The sequence below is a fragment of the Accipiter gentilis genome, chromosome 26, assembly GCF_929443795.1.
Source record: "Accipiter gentilis chromosome 26, bAccGen1.1, whole genome shotgun sequence".
Taxonomy (NCBI): Eukaryota; Metazoa; Chordata; class Aves; order Accipitriformes; family Accipitridae; genus Astur; species Astur gentilis.
In genome coordinates, this window is record NC_064905.1 from 20,305,290 (window position 1) to 20,320,674 (window position 15,385).

The 15,385-nt window shown below is 42.0% G+C and overlaps 1 long non-coding RNA gene across 1 annotated transcript; it reads left to right on the forward strand.

Annotated features, from left to right (window-relative positions):
• The first annotated feature begins 7,453 nt into the window (after positions 1-7,453).
• On the forward strand, positions 7,454-14,227 carry LOC126050932 (uncharacterized). Its single transcript, XR_007509684.1, has 3 exons — positions 7,454-7,615; positions 11,692-13,130; positions 13,544-14,227. It is a non-coding gene; the product is annotated as an uncharacterized LOC126050932 (long non-coding RNA).
• Positions 14,228-15,385: the final 1,158 nt, after the last annotated feature.

A 15,385-nucleotide genomic window follows, 5' to 3' on the forward strand; every position in this document is an offset into this window, starting at 1 on the left:
GTTGGTAGGAAGAGGGGAGTCAGCTGCTTAGGAATGAATTGTGGATTTTGATGTGAACCCACGACACAGACTAAGGAATTACCCTCAGGCTCGAGTCGTGGCACACAGCAGCCTCTCGCCAGGATGGATTACACGGGATTACGCAGGATTACGATGCTGCTTGCTCCCGGCAGGACCAAGGAGCCGGGTCCCCATGCACCACCACCCCACGGTCTCAGAGGCTCCGGCAGACTCGGGAAGGCAAAGCTGCTCTAACCTAATGCTAAAGGGTTTCGGCAAAGATGAAAACTAAGCAGGCACCTGGGTTTGGTTGTAATTTAGTTGTTGGGAGGGGTTGTTATTGTTTTTACTCAAGGATGCATGCGAGTGTCTGATTCCTCCTTCTGAAGTCCCCATACTCTTCAGATTGACTTTTTGCTCATTAAGGTCAGAGTGAAAATGAAATTAGCAGCTGGAATTCTGGGACAGAAAAACCTGCTTCATCGCTCTGCCCTTTGCTTCAGGTCTCATAAAACTCACAGCGCAACTTGTGTGGACTGATGGTCTTTGAAACATATGTTGTGTAGGCACAGGTCGCTCTACAATATTGCATTCACTTTTGATTTACTCTGCCTTGCTTTCATTTCTCTTTGGATTAAGACAAGCACACCAGCAAAAACAATTAATTTAGCAATATTAAACCAGTTTCAGAGTCTCTGTTTGCTAATATCACTGTTACCACGGTACAGAAAAACTGTGAGTCTCACTTTAAAGTTCTCACAGTAATGTAAGAATTAAATTGAGTTTATTTCCACAGTTAGTTCCCTAAAAACAAATGTAATCCATTTTTAGCTGCTGTTTCTACAGAATTGTTGATGAAATGGAATTCATCCAGTGGTCGTATCTAAAATATTACATCTATCTTCTAACATTAACACAAGCTATTTCAACTTCTTTCATTCTAAATAAGTCTTGCCAACATGATAGATCCACCTATATTTCAGTTGTCTGCATTACTTGCAAAATTTCAGACCACCTCAGGTTTTTTCATGTTATTATATGCTTTGTAAAGCATTACATCCCATGTAAAGAGTATTATAGCCACTAAAAATTTTAATTCACATAATGTATTAATATTTAACTCTAATCAGTGACTGCCATATCAGGGCACCTTATCATACTTTTTCAGTGGGGTGGAAGGGAAATCACAGAACTTTTAAGATGTTTGTCATGGGAGCTGCAGTTGTAGTTTGGTTAAACCAGCCCTAAATGCTTTTTATGGTCATGTAAACTGCTGAAAATGTGGTTTTTCCTGTTAAATTAAACTTAATTAGGACATGACTGCTCAGAACCAGCCAGCGTCAGCCATTTCTTCAGTTTGGATTTCCCCAGAGCATCCAGCAGCAGAATTTGCTCAGATTGGTTTTGTTGTTTTTGGTTTTTTTTTCTCGTGTTGAGGGCAGATGATGGGTATCTTTGCACCACAAATGGGTGGTACCTTCACCCGCCTGATATTCCCATCCCTGAACAGCCTTGTGTGCCTGGCACATTGAGCAAGACGATCCCCTGCCATATGTATTTATGGCAGTCGTTAGTACCTTTGCCATTAAATGAGATCTGGTGAGTAAGTGGCAGGGGCAAGCACAGGTATATGTGCATTATCTTATATAGTGCCATAAAACACAGTCTCATAAACTCCGTGGTGTGGGGTTTTCACTTCTCTCAGCGGGAAGGATCCTGCTGGCATAAAGTAAAAAGTTTGTCTTCTCAGCAGAAAAATGCAGAAGGTCAAGTACAATTTTGTTAACAGATATTTGGGGTATTTTTCCACTTTAACAAATTAATTCTATTTCTTTTTGATCTTCAAAGGCTTTGCTGAATCATTGTTTGTTCCTTTTTTTGGCAGGGAAACTTATTAGCAATTCTGAGAAATAAATTGCAAACATTTTCTAACCTGAGGCCAAAACCTGCTGGCGTTTAGGTGTTTCCAGATGGCAAATATATGAGGGATTGGAAAAAGTAAACTAACACTAACATCTACAGAATATTTTTGTTTTTGCCAAAAACAAAAAGGAGAAATGTGTACATAAATTCTTAATCCATCAGATATTAGCTATGATTTGTAAAGACAGTTTCTTAACATTGAAATTAAGGGCTTTGTGGCTGGCTGGCTGTGTAAAAAAAAAATGAATGCGAGCAGCGATTTCCATTGTGAAATTTTCCAGAAATTTCCGACTTCTTATCAGGTGGCAGCTTATCACCCTGTTGATAACCTGACAAATGCACTCTTCCACTGACCCAATAACGGGACCAAACAAGGCGCGAGATCCCCATGCCATGAAAGAGCCATGGGAGGAAGAGGGGCACGAGCAGGGATGGGTGTTCTCGGGGCTCAGCACCAGCTGCCTGCTGAGTTTTACCCCTCCTGCCTTTGTGCCACGTTTAAGGGTGCTGGCTGAGCCCCTCTAGGCTCTACTCCAGTGAAAATATCAAGAACGCTGGCTTGTGGGCTGGGGTAGAAAAAGCAGTGAGGGGTCTTCATGAGCCGTATTGGTGATGCTCTGAGACCTTCTCTTCACAGCCCAGGGGGAATGACCGTGGATCCATCAAGGATTGCACAAGGATGGGGTTTTTTTCCCTTCGCATTGCAACTTACATACATAATGTGCGGTTTCAAAAAAAACTATGGAAACTTTCCAGTCTCCAGACTCTTTTCTCATCTTTTATAATTTGCTTCCAGATTTTTTCTAAGGGATATTTTGTAGAAAACCATAACACTTCCAAAGCAGCCTACTGTCTCTCCCTTTAGGTGGAGCAGAGGAGCAGATATCCCTGGAGCACCCCAGCCCCATCCCACAGGGCACCTGCAGCTCCCGGGATGCTCCTCGTCCCCTCTCCAGCCCATCGCACGCCTAGTGCCTTTGGTCCCGATTCTGCTTTCTTTAATCACACTGTGAGATCTTATTCAGCTAACAGTCCGTTTGAAATATGAGTCTAATCACAGGGTAATGTACTATTCCTCTTAGATTTAACTTTAGCTGATCCCTACATTATGAATTTTTTAGCAGGCCAGTGTAATCTGTCTGTGAGATCTTGACAACAGGGTCCTAAGGAAAATGGAGACTTCTCAAACTTGCGATTTAAATGCAAACCCATGAGAAGGTGTTGTGGTCATAGGTACTGCGCAGAGAGGACCAAATCCTGCCAAGCACCAGTGACTTTTGCTCCCGAGAAAGGAAAATGCTTGGGATCATCTGGACACTTACCATCACCGCCAGCTCCTCGTAGACCTTCTGCAGGTGCTGGGTCCGGCTCCCAGCCCCGCTGCTCAGCCGTGGGTGCCGTACCGATGTGGAGACCGAGAAACAGGAGTGGGTCCGTAACGCTAAAGGGAAAATGTGATTTTTGTTGTCGTTGTTGCCAAGTCTACAGCTGGATCCTTGCCAAGCAGATCCTTGCGGCGACATGGATTTCCATTTATCCGCCTGCTTGACAACATCTGGGGATCATTGCAACTGATTGTTATATTAGCAATACTGGGAGCGTTTACTCTGTGACGTGGACCTCTGGAGGCTATAACGGCATAAATAATCCAAGGAACAACACAGCAAAATATCACATGCCGTAGCCCAATGCAAGAATAATTCTAAGGCAAAAGAGCCTAAATATGAAAGAAATCTTTGATTGATACCAGTTATACTTGATTCATAAATAAGAGTTATTCATATAAAAGGATTAAACTTTATCAAGTAATAGTCATAGGCTGATTTCAGTTACCTGAAAGTCTGCATTGACTCAAGCATTAAATGCTGTTGGTTTTTAAGTTTGAATTTAAAAAGAAAGCATCTTTGAACAACTGAACTTGTCAGGAAATTGTACCATGGTTCATTAAGGAAATTTTGTATTCCCAGCACTTTTTTAAAAAGAAAAAAAAAAAATAAAAAAATTTTGCAATGTGTTTTAACTTTAAAGCTTTAGATTGTTTAAGGGCTTTGATAAAGTAAAGAATTCTCCATTAGGAAAAGGCAGCAAATTAATTTCTTGGTAGTTTTCCAAAATTTCTTCAAACACACATTTTATTATTTTACTCTGGACAAGGAATCCAGATTATGAGATCAGTTCAAACTTAACAAATGTTGAAGCCATAGAAGTGTAACTCAAAGCATGCAAATGAAGAGAATGGTTACCAAGCTCAAGGGAAGTGGGATTAGGGTGAATTGCATGCTATTTTGGCAAGGTTTTACACCATTTTTGAGACTGACATTTTCAATGAAATTCTATTTGTTTGTAATTTTTTTCAAGTTTCTGCACTTCTACGGCTTGATCCTGGTCTTACTGCCTCATTCAGGCTTATTTATTTCAATTGAGTCCATTTTGATTTATGGAGATATTGAGGTAGACTGCTAAACTACCCTAAATTAGCTGGGTTTGTGTATACATGTGGATTAATGGACGAAAGAATAACCACCACCTGAGACTTACAGATGCTTCTTTTGTCCCGAACATTCTTGTGACATTTTCTTAAGGATCAGATTAACTTCTGATCTAGAGCAGATGCTTTTTGCATCCTGAAAGTCAGAGGACTTCTGCCGGCTGGTTGCCATGACCCATCCAAACTCCAGTAAGTAATTGTGAAAGTTTGTGCACTCTGATTCACTTCAAACAATGTGTTGTGCAATGACAGTAAAGAACAAAAGCCTATCAATAATCAAGGAGCTGTGGTTAAAAAAAATTAATGGCTCTCAATATAAAATTGGATCTCCAGGTCTTCACTCATCCACTTCAGAACTAGTTCAACGCTATCCAAGGTAATAAAGGACCTTGCTAAAATAAAAGACCTATCAAGCTAATAAAAAACTTGACAGAGTTACTGTGTGTCATTTTCCAGGAGCTGTAACTACTGCGTTATAGCCAGTTCATTGAGAACTAAGTACAGAGCCCAAACACTGACGAAGCTTTGGAAGAAAAATGAATCATGGCTGGATCAGATACAGACACAAAAGTGCTGTGTTAGAGGTTAAAACCATTCCAGGAGCTGAATGCCTTTGCTGCATAGAAAAGGATGTGACAATGAGTTTCATTTAAAGACTGAATTCATTTGCCACGGGAACAATGAGGTTTTGCTTTTTTAATCAAAATGCAGACAAGTAATTTCTTAGGCAAGCAAAGCTCTGAATTATGCTAGGGAAGATACAACGTGAGTAAACAGTCTTTTCTGTAATACAGCTATAAAATATTATAATATACATATACATGAAATAAAGAAGTTATTGAACTTGTCATTTAATTGTATTAACAGATTTGTAGCTTGTGAAAATGTCAGGGAAAATAACACAGTATGTAGGATGGGTCAATTTATTAATTGTGGATAATTTTTGAGCCAACCCCAGTCAGTGCTCTTGTATTTCTTATTTATAAGTATTCACCAAGTTGCTTGGATAAATAATTTTCAGCCAGCAGGTTAGTTTTTTATAGTCTTCCCATTTTGATTACTTCCTGGTAGTCTAGCAGGAGCAGTGCCTGGTCTCCGAGGTCACACAGCATCATTTCTACCTGGATGCCTATGGCTTTTCCAGTGGGAGAGTAACGTTTAGCACCTGGCCAGTTTGAGCTCTGATGATGATGACACTAAATATTTGTAACCTTCTAAGTAACAGGAGCAAAAGGTTAATTTATTCATGCACATCTTTGTAATTCTTGTCCGCTTTTCCTTTCTCTGCACCAGCTCTATTATCGCTGGCTTCACTCGCTTCTTAAAATTGAATCACACAAAAACTCCAGTTAGACCAGTCTAACTGGGGGCCAAATCTTGGTCCAGTTATTCATTTTCACTCCAACAAAGATTGGGAGTTTTATCTGAATATGAGAATTTAGGACTCAAATCTATTAACTAACAAAGCAAAAATGCCAGTTAGAGATCGAAATGATCTGTCGATACATGCTTGAAGTATATGTCATTGTTGTTATTTTCATCAGAAAAGGCATAACGACTTGAAGGTTTCTACTTATGTGAGGAGCAAGGCTCATGTCCCTGCTCTCAGCAAGAATTTGGAGGAACTGCCCCCACAGCAGCACCGATAAACCCAGCTGCCCCAAATAAAGCCTCACCCATGCACGCTGTCCTGGTCATTCTGTTTCTCGGCGATGCAGGAATGATACAAACGTCTAGAAATTATCTGGAAAGAATTTGGTCACCTGAGATGTAGAGGTCGAACGCTGCTGGCACAGGGGCTGCTCATAGTCCCCAGTGGGATTTTCAAAACTAGATTCAAGATAGGCTTTAGGGCACAGAAGTTGCCAGATTTTCAAAATATTTCAAGGCCAGCTGTATTTTCCATAATCTTGTCACTTCTTTAAGTGAATGAGAGCAAAATGGGGCAGCTAATCTAAAGCTCTTCCTTCCTTCCCAGGAGAGCAGCTCTGCACATGGAGCTAACACAGCTCCCCATAAAGCTCATATATATCCAGTATGGAGCAAATAATCTCTTCCGTGAGGTGAAAAGACATTTGGGGGCATGGAGAATGGGGCAGGAGGAAAATGGGATATTTTATCCACTTCTCATGGGAATGCTGCTGTAAAAATGGGTTTTGTCCTGGTTGTAGAAGTCTTTTATTTCAGGTTTCATCAGGTTCATGCCTTGACTCCAGCACCCTTAGAAACGCAAAGACCTCTAAGCTTGGCTGTAATTCCTCTTTATGCTGTGGCTCTTTTTAGGTTTAAAGCTCGATTTATTTGCAGAGACTTGTTTGTATGTTGCTCAGGAAGCCTGGAACAAACTATTTCCTAGTTTTCAGATTTCAGTTCAGGGTTTGAGGCAGGGAAAGGATATTTAAATGCAGATACTAGATGGTACTGATGTGCCCCTGAGGAGACAGGATTGCAAAATCTTCATTAAGGACATGTGAGAGGCAAAAAAATGAAGAAAAAAGGATTCAGCTCTTCATATTATTCATAGACAGGAATACATTGTCTTGAATATTAGCTGTGGGTCTAGTCCCTCGAGGTCTGAACGCACTGACAATGAGGAGTTTTGAACAGGTTCCCAGACATTAGGGAATTACACAATACATGAAGAAGGTGAGATGAGAATAGGGACTAGAGATGTCCCCATTCTCTATTTCTTTCTGTTTAAAATGCATCAATATGTTAAAAAAAAAAAGAAAGAAAAAAACCCCAGAATAGCGGCAGATTTTGTAATCCTGTCAAAGAAAAAGGAGAACCAAGATATATATACAGCCTGCAGTTGACACTAACTTTTTCCTTCCTTTTCCACCTGAATCTGAGCTAATAGGAAAAATAACTATTCTGCCTGCCCACTGACCCCAAAGAAGTGTGTTATTGCGCTAATCCACTTCTTCCGGTATTGACTGCTGGTCTCTATGGGTTTGCCTTGCAGAGTCAGAAATAAATTACCCATCAGAATCAATGAAACTCAGGACTGTGGCTTACACAGATGTAGCTCTGTCACCCATACCTGCGAGTCGTAAGTGCTTGCAGATTACTTCCATACTTCATCTTCTGAGTGTGTAAGGACGTACGTGCAAGCCACCCTCGGAAGAAACCCGCTCATCGGCGTATGGTCACTTCTGGATCATTGCTGTTGCTTCGCAGGACTGTTGGGCAAGTCAAATTAAGGTGTCCTCAAAATCAGCATTGCTTTTGCTCCTTGGTATGGAAGCAAAATACTAAGTTAATTGAGGGTCGTGATGCTGATGTCTCAGGGACGCTGAGGTTATTGCACTGCCCCCAAAGCTCAAATTAAACTGCAAGAGCACAACTACTTCACAGCCTGCGTTGTGCCTGGTACACCTTGACTTTTAGTGAGTTTAGCTCATTAGCTATAAGCTGCCAGATGTAGATCACTCACTGACTGCAGGATCGGTGTGTGAGTGAAAGAAGAACTAAGTCACCTAATGGGCAACTGCCTCGTGACTTTGAGAGACCTTCTGGTACCATTAAAATCCAGAGAAAAAGGATGTATATACTGAGAGTGTGCCATTAAGTTGTGGAAGGGATTCAACAATTCAACAGCAGCACTAGTAATATTTAAAGCTAAGTCAAGTAACCTCAGGCTGAAGAGAGCTGTATGTTCAAGAAAGAAAACTCTTGAAGACGCCAAGTTGGTACTTTGGAAATCCCTCCTGATGTGGCAGCAATCACATGGAGCAGCGCCACCCAAAACACACATGACCGCAACAGAGCAGACATTGGTGTAGGTGAAAGATCTCAGGTCAGACCTCATTAGGAGTTTTCACAAGGGTGAGAATGAAATAATAGATTTTTTGCATGTGTTAATGTTATTTAATATCACAGCAGTAACTACTCATCATAATACCCCGTATGTAATTTTCAACAGAACTTCTGCTTCTAGACAGAAAATAAGACTTTCTACATCAGTTTTCACTATTGACTTGGAGTCTGAGACTCTGCTCTTGTTCTTTTATTTAGAAGTCAGCTGGACACTTTTTACTTCCAATGGCATTGAAATACACATACACTAGCATGGTTGCCTGAAAGTGATCATGGGATTAGCTGTTTACATTCACTAAGTGATGCTTCTCTTTCTAGAGGCTGATGTCAAAAGCTATTTCTAAAATCACAGAATTGTAGACAAGCTTAGGTGGACGGGACCTCCGGAGGTCACCGAGTCCAACCTTCCGCTCAAGGCAGGGTCTGCTGGAGCAGGCTGCTCAGAGCCTCGTCCGCTCGGATTTTAAATATCTAGAAGGAAAGATCCCACAACGTGTCCGGGCCCCTGTTCCAATGTTTAACTGCCCTCAGGGTGATTTTTTTCCCCCACCTTCTATCTAACCAGAACATCCCCTGTTGCGCCCTTGGCTATGCACATTTGCTGTGTGCCCGTGAGGAGCATCAGGCTCCATCTCGCTGCCCTCCCTCTCTGTAGCTGCAAGTGCAGTGAGGTGCCCTCCTGAGCCTTTTCCTCTTAAGGCTGAACACACTCATTTAGCTAAGCCTTTTTTCTTTCGTTTATGGAGTTACAGCATAGCAAGTGTCATTGGCACAGCAGAACTATAGAGAAATTTGTTTTTTTTCGTTCATTGTAATATTTTCTCCATCTGCGTTTGTAAATAGCTATGACAGGGAGCCGTAACTGTGCTGTTTCTTTTCATACAAAACTTCCGTTGGCTTCTGTGCAAGCTGTACGCTTACAATTAAGATGGCCCGTCGTGTTTTGACTTTGTCTGTGACCCGTCTTGATTCCTTCTAAGGCAGAGTAACCCCCGGCAGTCTGATTCTGCCTCTCCTAAAGACAGGAGAAGATGAAACCGAAGTTTATCCTGAAGACATGATTAAAAGGCAGGCGAAAGCTGCTTTCAGTTGAAAGGATGCTGAAGGAAGTGATCTTTATCTCAGTATTTCCCCACGGGATGCGAAGCACCCGCTGCATTGGGTGGTGCATCCAGGAGGCACGTGGGACTCTGCAGCATCCTCAGCTGCAGGTTCACAGTGCAAGGAAATACTCGGGGCTGGGCAGGGGGGGGTTGCAGCCCCCTGCTCTTATCTGCTGTGGCTGTCAGTGCCTCCTTTAAACCAGCTCAGGTGCCTCCCTGGGAGTTGTAGGGGCATATTTGCATTGCGGCACAGCTGTACCCGGTGTAACACCACACATAACTCTGCAAAGCCAACATCTCGTCCCATTAAATGCGATAGAAATATTGCTACTGGTTCCAGTGGGCCTGGTAGCTCATTTATTTATTTTGCATTTTTTTCTACAGAGATAAAAGTCACTCATATGATTGAGTAACCTGTCTGAACTAGTCAAAGCTCTGACCCAAAGGTTTGGTCGGTATGAGCAATTACATGGTTGCTCGTGTGACTTTCACAGATTTTAAGTTTTCTTCCAGGTCACTATCTATTATTTTCAGAATGGAAAAATTCAAAGATCTGAAAGGACCTAATAGGTTGAGAGAGACAATGCCTTATAAAAATGTTATTGCTATTGACTTTGTGGAAGATTTGATTACAATGAATTGGCAGGGAAATGATTTAATACTAAACATAGACGACTGTAATATCCAAGAGTAATTCTGGACAATAAGAGACAAGAGAAAAAATGCATTTCCTTTTACTGTGGGAGAGAGTGTTGCTAAAGGGATAACAGAGACTCAGTACAGAAATGTCGTGATTTAACTCCAGCCGGCAACTCAGCACCACACAGCCGCTCACTCGCTTCCCCCCACCCAGGGGGATGGGGGAGAGAATCGAAAAAAAGTAAAACTCATGGGCTGAGATAAAGACAGCTTAATAGGACAGAAAGGAAGAAACTAATAATAATGATAATAGCAATTATAAAATGACAATAATAATAATGAAGGAATTGTTATATACAAAACAAGTGATGCGCAATGCAATTGCTCACCACTTGCCAACCAATGCCCAGTTAGTTTCTGAGCAGCGATGCACCTCTCCTGCCCAACTCCCCCCAGTTTATATACTGGGCATGACGTCCCATGGTACGGAATACCCCTCTGGCCAGTTTGGGTCAGCTGCCCTGGCTGTGTCCCCTCCCAACTCCTTGTGCCCCTCCAGCCTTCTCGCTGGCTGGGCAGGAGAAGCTGAAAAATCCTTGACTCGGTCTAAACACTACTGAGCAACAACTGAAACCATCAGTGTGTTATCAACGTTCTTCTCATACTGAATGCAGGACATAACACTATACCAACTACTAAAAAGAAAATTAACTCTATCCCAGCCAAAACCAGGACAAGCAATTACTAGGAGTGATATGCTTCTAATAGCAACACAAAAGCAACCGAAACTGTTTGTGTTGCAAAGAGTGACAGTAGAAATTTGTCCAAACAAGAAAAATATAGAACGAAAAATAATTCTATAAGCAGCTGAAACAAATGTAAAATTAAATTCTTACTTCTTTAAACATTTCATCAACAACTGCTATAAGTGAACAGCCATAAGTAAGGCAAAACAACCAAAAATCAATGCCTACACAAGGTCCCAAGACAGATTTGTTGAAGCCATTCAACACCTTGCTTTTGTATTGGTGTGTGTTTGAGCCTTAAGCATGAGAAATTTCGACTACTGCCTCAAACTATGGTCCCAAAAATTCTCTGTCAGGCTCCATTATTTCCCCACTTTCTCCGTTCTGCCGTGTACATCTCCCTGCGTGTTGTCCCAGCCAGGATTTTATAAGGCGTTGTTTTAGTTCAGCTCAAGATTGCGTTACAGCGCAGCCAAAGAGCTGTCCGCAAGAAGGTAAAAATCTTAGCACGATTCCAACCAGAGACTCTTTATCTTTAAAATACAGCATTGCGAAGCCTAATGTCCTCCGGTTTTATTAGCTATTCTTGAGGGGTGCTTAGCTGGCAAGTGCAGCATCTGCCACCGGCTCGTCACAGCTTTAACAGCCGGAGCGCAAACTTCCCAGCCTGCGCACAAATAACATTTTACGGGGCCTGACGGCTGGTGGTGGTGGTGGGTTTTGCTGTTCCCAGGCTGCCGGTTCCTCCGGGACCCAAGCGCTGCAGCTGTGTGCAGGATGCGACCCTTTTCTGTGCAAAGGGGAATATGGGACCTCGGTCCCCGTGGAGAGCAGTGGTGCCTGCCCCTCTCCGGTAAACCATCCTTTTTCAAGGTAAACCATCCTTTTTACCCTCTCCTGGCTCACGACAGGCAAGGGAAAAGGAGGGGCTGCTGTGGTGGTTCAGAGACAATTCTTCACGTGTGTCCAGCAGGTATAAACCCGGCATTGGAGCCTGCTCGTGCGGAGGGGACTGCATAGCCAGTGACATTAATTCACCATGAGGGGAAAATTCCAGCGTAAGTGGTCTCTACTGTGTATAAAACACTCAGTATCGGTGACATTTGCCTCTTCTCTTAGTGATAAAATACATTTATTTGTGAAGTAGATCTTAATCTATCTCAGAAAAGTGTTTTTAGTTTTTCACAGTAGCATTTATAATGATTGAAAGTGTAGGCTAGAGAGGACATCTTTCTGTAGCAACGAACAAAAATAAGAATAACTTTTCAGCATTACCGTATATCAATAGCCAATTATTTTTGTATGGATGGGTTCTGGCTGGCTGGTAATGGAGTGACAATGAGATAAGTCTTCCAGGAGGGAAACCATCATTTTAAAGATGGAGTGGCTGGCCTTTTAATTTTAAGGTATTACCAAAATCACACCTTTCACCTTTAAAAATTGTAAATGATCAGAGTCTTGCTCTAAATCATTTAATTGCTGTTTGAACTGAGCCTGGCTCATGCTTTGCAGGGGTTTGTCTTTCTTAGCACTGATGGTGTCATTTACATTTCTTAATTTTTCTTGAAGAACGACATCCTCCTTGCTTGTACTCTCCCTCCCAGCCTGCTTGCTGGCCATCTGTCTGCAGAGGCAATTTAAGGAATCTGTAGCCAATTCACCCTTGCTCATATGTATTTCTTGAACTCGATATACAGCGTAGATATGCACAGGCGTAAAGTAAAACCTATTAAGCGATGAGATAAAACACAAAGATGCTTTAGAAAACTTTTTCAAATGTTTCAGATGAGGCAGGCTCACATTTCTTGCTGGTTTTTCTTCTTTTTTTGGTGCATATATTTTCATCGTCACCTGTTCCGTTCATCTGCCTCTTTCTCTCTGACACGGGGAGTTTTGACGACGTGGATTAGGAGTCCCGTACCTCTGACCGGCTGCCTACTTCTCTGCTGTGCAGCCTGCGTCATAACAGCTCTGCTAAAGCTCCTCACTTTAAACTTCCTCTTGAAAACAAGCTTGAAAGAAAGATCACCATATGCTCCAGACTGTGCACCAAGACTTTCCTATGACTCGACTGTACGTGCAAATAGCCGAGGAGCTTGGGATAAAATCTAAGCACCTTATTATTATCCGCGCCCATGGATCAAAGTGCTTTCTTGTCTTCAGATAAACACTGTCCACTGGCTTTGATGATCTCTCCTGTGCAGCTGGGAGAAGAGACCAACAAAATATCCAGAGATGGGTAAATTGAGGAAAACAGGTGCCATTCCCAAAGCTGCAAGTTCGGTCAACGGCCATGGGACCTGTTCCCGCCGGTCCCGCCGTTAGCCCTACCGTCAGCCTTGTGCGTCTGGTTTCCCAGGGCAGTGGAGATGGAGGGAGCTGCTGAAAGTCGCCACGTCTGTTTTAATTCAGGTATCTGGGGCTATTTATTTGAACCCTCCCCATATCCCCTACCCAGCAACAAGCCAGCTGCTCTGACAACTCCTGAGAAATAAGAAATGTGCCTTGAGTTCCTGTGACATTTTATATTCCAAACTTTGCCCAGTGGCTGATGGTTCCTTCCTCAAAGTGACATATTGATTGTGAGTACACGTAGGGCGAGTATGATTGTGTTCAGTATTTTGAGCTCATCATCTGTTATCCCATTCTCATTGTCATCCGAGGCCCAGACAGTATCAAATTGGAAGCAGTAGTGTAGAAAATTACGAACAAATCAAAAAAGACTACAGCTGTGAAATGAATCAAACCACTGTTTCTGCGTTTAGTATTTCCTTTGGTATAAAACATCTTTTACAATTTATTTTTTTATTATTTGGGGCTTACAGCTACGAAGGCAGGGGCGAAGCGCTGCAATCCAGCACCCAGCGTTTGCGGGCACTTACCAAACAGAGCAATCGTTGACTAAAACACGACGAAGACGGAGAAGGACGGGTCGCCAAGGGCAGCACCTACCTAGATGCGGGCCTCGACCCATTTTGACCACCCGAAGGACTTGCCACTACTGCGGAGGCTCGTCCATAGACATCCCAGCCGGTAACGACACGGGAGAACGGCACCCGCAGAAAACCCCTGCGTGTCTGCAGCTCTTGACCTTGGCCCTCTCCATTTGCTGCATCTTGACTGGAGTGCTGTGGTTCGAAAAGTTCAAGTCTGAGCTCCATGTCAGCTTTTCAGAGCAGCCTCTCGGTGTGCTAATGCTGTACGCTGAGAGCAGGCTTTAAATATGTGTGTGTTTGTATGAAGATGACCACATTAAATTTAAGCAGAAGTAAATGGTAATTTAACTGGCGCAGATACACAAGGCTGACATAATCTCTGAAGGTTTGAGGCTGCTATTAAATTTGTTCCTCCTTATTAATTTGTGACCAAGAGGATAATGAAAAACTGGCAACTCTAAAGTTGACATAAAAAGTAAGAGATATACAGTTGGCAAGGATAATTTTATGCGCTGTCAAAGTAAAAAGGCTTTGCTAAATGTATGTAGACAAAGATACACACTGTCATCTTAATGAGCAATTAAAAGATGGACTCCTAATAATTGAATCGTGACTCTTGTCACATTTGTATTTGTTTAATATATCTAGTTTTTGTTGAATCTGGTTTTGAGTCCCTATTTTAATCAGGCCTGATTTAGGCTTTTGGTTCAAATAACTAGAAGTGATGAGCATGAATCCTGTTGTCCTATTACCTCCTCAGCTTCTTGTTTCCAGTGAATACAATGTTCTTTTAAAAACTCATGTTTAATTACTGCATTTAGCTAGCAAGGCTGGACAAGGGGGGTAGGTGGGTGATTTGCTGTTGTTCAAAGTTTGAATTTTCAGAGAGGAAACCTTATCTTTCTCTTCTGAACATCATTTCCTGGATTTTGGAAGTACTTCAGATGGCTCAGATGGTTATCCATTAATTCCTTTGCTGGTGGAAATCAGGGAGTCTTGGCTATGTGCATTGCTCTGTTGTGACTTTTTTTTTTTTTTTTAATTAAAAAAAAAAGCCCAATAAGAGAAGACCATCTGTTCTTCAAAACTCTTTCCCTTAAACTAACTGCCATGGTCACCCTTGAATGCTATCGTATCTTCAGTGACACGGAGCTCTGCCTCGCCAATCTGTTGTTTAAAATTTCTCATCAAATTCCTGAAGTCACATCAGTCAAAGCTGACAACAGGTTGCACATTTCCAGCTCCTCTCACCAAAGTACGTGAGACCAGGACTGGCCCAGGTCTCTCCTTCTTCACAGTCCTCAGATTTGCCCACATTATATTAAACATACTGTCACTTGCAGCTTCAACTCCCCTGAACTTCCAGAGTGCTTTTACTTGCTTGCTTGTTTTCTGGTTTTGACTTTTTTTTTAAAAAAAAAAAACGAGTGGAGGGGAGGATGCTTAATTCTCATTTCAGTGAACTGGTTAACCTGTATTTGAAGAAAAAAAAAATTAAAAAAATTGAAAATTTTTAAAAAACTTAAAAATTTTAAACTTGTTTTTCTCCTTTCTCTGCATAGGAATCTCCCCCCCCCCCAGGACTGTCTTTAAAATAATCCATTTTTCTTTTCCTTCGAACTCCAGTCACTGTTTTTTGGGCCTCTCCAATTCCCTGTTCTAAGGAAAGCAACAATTATTTTGCTTCAAACTCACCCAGGCCTGAAGATGAGGAATTTATCAGTTTTTCAT